The sequence below is a fragment of the Artemia franciscana genome, chromosome 19, assembly GCF_032884065.1.
Source record: "Artemia franciscana chromosome 19, ASM3288406v1, whole genome shotgun sequence".
In the NCBI taxonomy this organism is placed as follows: domain Eukaryota; kingdom Metazoa; phylum Arthropoda; class Branchiopoda; order Anostraca; family Artemiidae; genus Artemia; species Artemia franciscana.
In genome coordinates, this window is record NC_088881.1 from 29835530 (window position 1) to 29843460 (window position 7931).

The following is a 7931-nucleotide window of genomic DNA, read 5'->3' on the forward strand; positions in this document are numbered from 1 at the left end:
TAGGGTGGTCAGGTTAGTATATCTATTGGGGGGTCAAATATTTGGTAAGTGCCCCCCCCCCATCAAAACATAAAACATTTCCTTTTGTTTATTACATCTTAAATGTATTTCGACATTTTGCTTGTACCGAAGCTCATATTCTTCCCTGCAAAAGAAAAGCCTTCCTACGTGCCTGGTAGATTATTATCTAAATATCACTTTTTACTACAGTATCATTTTCTGGCATATATTTTGTTAATTTTCTCTACCTTGGGGTATACTTCCTCCAAATGGTGTCTCTTGCAAGTTCTGAAGGACTGTTAGGGAGCAAGGATGAGTGATACCCCTCCTTCTAAAAACCTGGCCATCTCCCCTAACCAAATTCTCCAAAGTAAATTTGAAGTTGCCCTGACTGAAGACGGTAAATTTTTATGGAGGGTGCCTAGGCCTGGCCTGTTCCTGCATTTAGACAAATCATGAATACTTCCTTTATCTCAATTTCAACCTTGTACGGTCTATATTTTGATAATAAAAATATATATAAGTTGGGATCCTGGCTATCGTATTGCTTTTCAGTCTTTATTTTCCTCTAAGTGTTTTTTGTCGGTAATAAAACCGTACTGGTAATTCAACAACAGATGAGTACCGACATTTTACCGATCGGAGGGACGTGGCCTTGTCCAATATCCCCCAAATCACTTTATAAAAAAATAACTTCCAATAGTCAAGGAGCCTTATGAGAAAAATGTTGATATTTAAGGTTAATGATGCTGAATACGAAAAATCAGAGTTACATAGTCGAAAATGGATCCTCCATCTCCATTTCGTCAAATTCCCTAAAATTTGATCACAACTAACAAAAATTCACTTGAAATTAATAATAAATTCCCAACTGCTCCAAAACTGTTCCATTTTTAGTCAAATTAAAGAGAATTATTAATGTTCAATATTCTTTTCCCAAAATTACTTTATCTCTTACTGTTCAATTGTATCTTGGAAAATTGACATAATCTATAGCTTCTTGGGAAATATTTGGATCCATCTGGAAAATTTACTTTAACTAGGTGTATTATTATTAATTGTCTACAAAATGAGCGATCAAGAAACTGTATAACCCTTTTCATTTTTTAACTATCAGTGAAGAGACAGTGATCCAATTTTTTGCTCGGTGACATAGGCAATTATCCATCACGATTTCACTTGTCTTTGTGGATCCCTGTGACTTAGCTGAATAGAAAAACTCTTCCAAAGCAAAATAATCCATGCACGAGCATGCTCCTGCTACTTGAATGGAGCCTGATGCAAGAGATATAATAACTGATGGCAAATTTTCCGCGTAAAACTTATGAAAAGAAGACATTTCAGAAACAAAATTTCCATAAATGGAGTAGAATCTCTTCTCTTCATCTTCAAATCTTTGTCAGAAAGGAAAGTGTGGTAAGATCTACATAAAGCAAAACATGCAGATGACAGCAAAATACGGAGATCTCATTTAATCAGAGTTTACCATTTAATCAAAATGATCCGTTTAAGACTTTTTTGCCATCTTGCTTCTTTGTAGAGCGTTGCCAACGCAGCTCATGAATGTCTTAAATGATTCAGGAGAATTTGGACCATATTTCGTTTTAAAAAAGATTTCTCAGCTGCATGTGACAATAAGGCTGATATTCCTATTTCTAGGATTGGGTGCCAGCCAGTGGTTCTCCACTCTTCCTTTGACCCAGCAGTAGTGGAAGAACCCCTTGAGTCTTTCAAGAAAGCTGTTAGAGAACTAGGATTGAGTTTCCAACGTTGTCACATACGACCAGGCTGTATTTGTACATGCTGTGAGAGTAAAAAGTCCGGCAGTATATTCTGACGTTGTCCTCAGAATGGAGTATCATTATTTTAATGAGCTTTTCGGGTACGATTAGCTACATAATGACGTGCTCTGGTTTAAAAGAGTTGATTTATGAGGCTAGAAATCCACTTGTTTTGCGTATGTCACCATGGCCCAATTGGGCTTTTCGTGTGAATAAATCTATCTATCTATGGAATTGATCCGCTCTCCTGCTGGAGATTCTAGCCCACAAGGAGTTTTTTAAGACGTGAGTCTTTGTGAAGCTCACAAAACTGCGACGTACACAATTTTGCTGTTGAAAATACATGACTTGAATGGGAACTTAAAAGCTCTGCAGTAGGGTTTTCTGAAGGGCTGAATCTCAGGGTGTAATTTTCAACAAGATTTCTTGACTTCAGTCTGTCAATTGGCCTTTTTAATCATTTTCTTAGTGTCATTTGGTTCCAATATGGGCCATGTCCTAGTTTTTCACTTGCAGGAATTAGTAGTAAGCAATGTCTCCGGTACCAAAATTTTCTTTTCGACCTTTGAAGCACTGAAAAAATTTGTTGAAAAATCCTTTGATTTCCCTCCCTGCTAATTTGTAACTAAATATAACAATTATATTTGATATAAAATCGCGCTTATGTTTTGTCAATAATGCTCTCCATAATCTCCTACCAAATTTGGTTGTCTGTATTCATCTACCCCCTGATTGACTCCCTCATTCTGCCTCCACTAAATAGTAAGCAATGTCTTTGGTACCAATTTTTTCTTTTCCAGCTTTAAAGCACTGAAAAAAAATTTGTTGAAAAATCCTTTGACTTTCCTCCCTGTTAATTTTTTTGTTATATTAAATATTTAAAATTGTTGCAATACAGATTTTGGTCGTACAACGCAAATGATTTGTTTGTGGTAATAATAAATAATAATTAGTTCATTATTGTTAATAATAAATAGTTAATAATTAACGAAAAGAATAATTAATTGGTAGGTGTTTATAACTTCCAACCCATCAGTAACCTTCAGATCTGAAAATAGTCGTATGACGTAACGCTAATGGTACATGAAACTATAGGAAGCCAATCAGTAATTAATAATTAACGAAAAGAATAATCAATTGGTAGGTATTCATAACTTCCAACCAATCAGTAACCTTCATATCTGAAAATAGTCGTATGACGTAACGCTAATGGTACATGAAACTGTAGGAAGCAGTTTACAACTGATGGTAATTCAGGTTTACAATGATCCCTTTAATAATTGAGGACTTTGTTATACTAACAGGGGATCGATTTGATGTACAATCGCACTCATGTTTTGCCAATAATGCTCTCCATTATATCCTACCAAATTTTTTTGTCACTATTCATCTCCCCCCTGATTAACCTTGACTACCTCATTCTGCCTTTGCTAAATTCTCCAATTATACTAGAATAAAAAACTATTTCTCTAGTGGGAAAACAATCGCTAAACATATACCTACAACATAGTCTTTTTTCACGCCCATGTTCATCGCTCAAAAGGACGCATGCCTGAAGCCGTGGCTAGTTTAGACCATTGCTCTAATGGTAACCCACCACTAGAGTATTGTTGGTATGATTTTTATACCAACAATATAGTCCTTTTCTCAGTCTTGTTCTTTTTAGTCTTTGTTTGTATAGTTCTTCATTCAGTCTTTGACCTATCAAACAGTTCGTGGTAACGAACTGTAGTAAGGAGCGACCCGGCTAAATAGTAACCAAAACCCTAAAAAATGGAATTTTGGTATCAATAGCTGCATCAAAAGAATTGCATTTTAATGCTGATTTTAAATATATAAGTTTCATCAAGTTTAGTCTTACCCATCAAAAGTTACGAGCCTGAGAAAATTTGCGTTATTTTAAAAAATAGGGGGAAACACCTGCTAAAAGTCATAGAATCTTAACGAAAATCACACCATCAGATTCAGCGTATCAGAGAACCCTACAGTAGAAGTTTCAAGCTCCTATCTACAAAAATGTGGAATTTTATATTTTTGCCAGAAGGCAGATCACGGATGCGTTTTTATTTGTTTGCTTGTTTTTTGTTTTTTTTCCAGGGGTGATCGTATCGACCCAGTTGTCCTAGAATGTTGCGAGAGGGCTCATTCTAACGGAAATGAAAAGCTCTAGTGCCCTTTTTAAGTGACCAAAAAAATTGGAGGGCACCTAGGCCCCCTTCCACTCACATTATTTTCCCAGAGTCAACGGTTCAAAATTCTGAGATAGCCATTTTATTCGGCGTAGTCGAAAAACCTTATAACTATGTCTTTGGGGACAACTTACTCCCTCACAGTCCCCATGGGAGGGGTTACAAGTTCAAAACTTTGACCAGTGCTTAAATATAGTAATGGTTATTGGGAAGTGTACAGGCGTTTTCAGGAGGATTTTTTGGTTGGAGGCAGGGGTTGAGAAGAGGGGGATATGCTGGGGGAACTTTCCATCGAAGAATTTGTCATAGGGGAAGAAAATTTCCATGAAGGGAGCGCAGGATTTACTAGCATTACTTAAAAAAAAAACAATGAAACAATAAATATGAAAAGTTTTTTTTTCAGCTGGAAGTAAGCAGCAGCATTAAAACTTAAAACGAACAGAAATTATTACCCATATGAGGGGCTCACCTCCTCCTAATACCTTACTCTTTGCGCTAAAGTATTTTTAGCAATTTCAACTATTTATTCTGCGGCTTTTGTGAGTCAGGGGTCATTCTTAATGAATTGGGACAAAATTTAAGCTTTAGTGTAAAGAGCGAGGTACTGACGAGGGGGCGAACCCCCTCATATATGTAATAAAAACATGAGAATACAAAAGTTCTTTACGTAAGCTAATTTATAAGTTACGTATATCTTTTAATTATAATAAGATTCGTAGAAAATTAAAAGTTCTAGTTGCCTTTATAATTAACCGAAAATCGGAGGGCAACTAGGCTTCCTCCCCCGCTCTTTTTTCTCATAATCATTCGATCAAAATTATGAGAAAGCCATTTAGCCAAAAAAAAAACAAATATACAAATTTCGTTTTAATTATTCCTCTGTGGAGAGCCAAAATCAAAACATGCATTGATTCAAAAACGTTCAGAAATTAAATAAAAAAACAAGTTTTTTAAATGAAAGTAAGGAGCGACATTAAAACTCAAAACGAACAGAAATTACTCCGTATCTGAAAGGGGCTTTTCCTTCTCAACGCCCCGCTCTTTACGCTAAAGTTTTTTACTGTTTTAAAATGTAGAGTTATGAGAAAGAGTCAAACTTTAGCGTAAAGAGCGGGGCGTTGAGAAGGAAAAGCCCCTTTCATATACGGAGTAATTTCTGTTCGTTTTAAGTTTTAATGTCGCTCCTTACTTTCATTTAAAAAACTTGTTTTTTTTATATTTAATATGGATCAAAACCAGTTTATATTGGTTGGTCTATTTACAGAGGATTATTGTTTGGATATTTATTTCATTGCGCAACAATTAAAATTGAGTACAATGCTGTATAGTGTTGTGAACAATTTGCTTTCGATAATTGGATAATTAAAATCGTGTACGCAACTATTGAAGTTGTGTAACGTGCTGTATAGTTCTGTGAACAATTAGCTTTGAATAATTGGATATTTTGGATAATTAAAATTGTGTACGCAACTTGTGAATATTGCTACCTGATTTGCTATTGCTCTTAGTGACAACTACTGTGGCCCCACCGAAGAATTTTGATGAAATTTGATTATTTCACCGGATGATGCCAGGTGAAAGACACGTCTTGAATCCCGTGTTGAATTTCATTTCGCGGGCTATTGGTGGCTCTGGTGGGTCTGTACCCTTAATTTATCTTGTTCATGTAATTCGGTTGCAGTTTCATAACATACAATGTCTCTGCCCTTGATTAGACACCACTACTTGTTCATTTACAACGAAATTAAAATATTAATTTTAATTAATATTAAAATATTAATATTCAGATTGTAGAGAAGGTTTCTAAAATAATAAAGGCTTTGAGCAGCCTTTAACCTGACCCCAAATTAGTTTGTTACCATTAAGATTCTAGGAAGTGTCTTGAACTTATTTCAGGTGCTAACAAAATTGTCTAATAAATAATAATAGACAATATTCCGTGATAGATTTCCTTTGTTTACTTTGTAAATGCAAAAATATTGCACAATGATACAACGGCTAGTGTGTATAAACGATTCGGCTTCAGTGCACACATGCAAATATTAGTCTTCACTTAGAACTCTCTCTCTCTCTCTCTCTCTATTACAGCCCTAAACTTTGTAAATGTGTTTGTGCAAAAAGTATAAATGCAGAAAATATATTTTAAAAAAGTTGCCCTTTATGCAGGGCCGTATCCAGGAAATTTTTTTCCGGGGTGTTTTACACGAGGATTTTTTTCGGGGGGAGGAAGGAGGGGGTGATCTATACAACAAAATCCTCAGGAAGCGCATAAGCCTATGGGCATATGGTTGAAAACTTGTCTCGTGAATTTATTATTTTAGTTCATTTCAATTTTTGCTTGAGAATTTGGTTTACCTTTTGAAGTCAATTTTTTTTCTTTTTGAAACTGCCAACTATTATACTAATATTATTTTTATTGGGTTTTCCTTTGATTTACTAATACCAAGGCTACCTCTTTTTTGACGAAGCCAAGTTGGATTTTAATACCATTAACTTGATGGTATATTCTATTATAGTTTGTTGTAGAACCGAGTGGTTCTAATCCTTTTCAAGTCAACCAGCCTCCTCCCCACTTTTTTCAACCCCAGACGTGAGCCCCCCTAATAGAAGCTATTGTAATAGTCATGTTTAGAGTACAAAAAAGCTAAAAAAGAAAACAAACATAACAAAAATTTGATATATACATTACAAATATGTTTTAACCTAAAATACATTTTTTTTTTCAGACAGTTTGGTGAAGTGAGGGGAGATATTTGATAAAACTACTCTAAATTTATTGCTGGCATCTAGGTATTAGGCTTTATTATCTTCCATGGTATTTAGGCTTCATTGATGCTAGGGCCGAAAATCCTCGGTTACATTGTAACTTGTGAAGAAGTAACAATTCGCAGTTTGACATGGGCGACACTGTATTTTTGGGAGCCCAATCCAAAAGGATTTGGATTTAAAGGTTGAATAAGCCTCCTGAGGGCCGCTAAATACCTGTTTTTCGGCCCGCTAAAACTGCTTTTAGGGTCGTTTCTTATGGGCCGTTTGAAACTGTTTTAAGGGTCGCTAAAACTGCGTTTTTATTGTAGTCATAGAGGAATTCAATATTTTACATTTAATGCTTAGCGTTATGAATGGATTAAAGACAAAATGATAGCTCAAGAGGCCTTCAGTTTTATTGGCTGTTATGTTTCTGTTTTCAAGTGCAAATTTCTACCTGCCAAAAAATTAAAATAAATTGACTTACTTCAACTCTTAGAACTTATAATCTTCAGCCTAATTTATGTATTTATGAATTCTGAGCAAACAAACAGATAAGTAAATTCAAAATAAGTTTCTTTATAAAACCTTTATAAATAAAAATTTTCATTATGGCTTATCTTCATTTACTCTACTCTCTAGTTCTTTATATTTTCATTTTAATTATTTTCTTGGATTCTTATTTATTATCTATTTTTATTTAGTTCTTTTAAGATACTTCGCAAGAAACAAGCTTTGAAAGACGTTAGTCCTACTTACAAGCTATCCAAAAAATTTCTGACTTCGGTTCCCTTGATATTACACAGGGGGGGGGGGGCTCGTGGAGGGAAATATTGGAGGAGTTTTCAGAGGGCCACTTTGTTTGATTGGGAATTTTTTTACAGGAGGATATTTCCAAGGGATAATTTTCCGAGGGAATATAACATCCATTAATCTAAAGGAAAAGCTTATATTTTAACGAGGCTTATTTTGACACGTCGAATTGACGAGTATTTTCACAAGGCCCTATTACCATAAGGTATCCATGCAAATATTTATGTGTTGTGTAATATTTAACACATAAACGCTAAAATAAGCTGAATAAGCTAACTATAAATAAACCACTTTTTATTTCCTTAATCATGTCCAAAGACTATTTGTATAAAACCCAAAAGCACATATATACACTTATTCAAAAAAAAGAAAAAAAAAGCAAATTTGACATCATGTTACA

At 34.8% G+C, this 7931-nt stretch overlaps 1 protein-coding gene across 1 annotated transcript in view; it reads right to left on the reverse strand.

Moving 5' to 3' along the window:
• The window catches only part of LOC136039533 (WD repeat domain phosphoinositide-interacting protein 3-like), a 475762-nt gene that overhangs the window by 451849 nt on the left and 15982 nt on the right, over nt 1–7931 (reverse strand). The window lies entirely within an intron of this gene.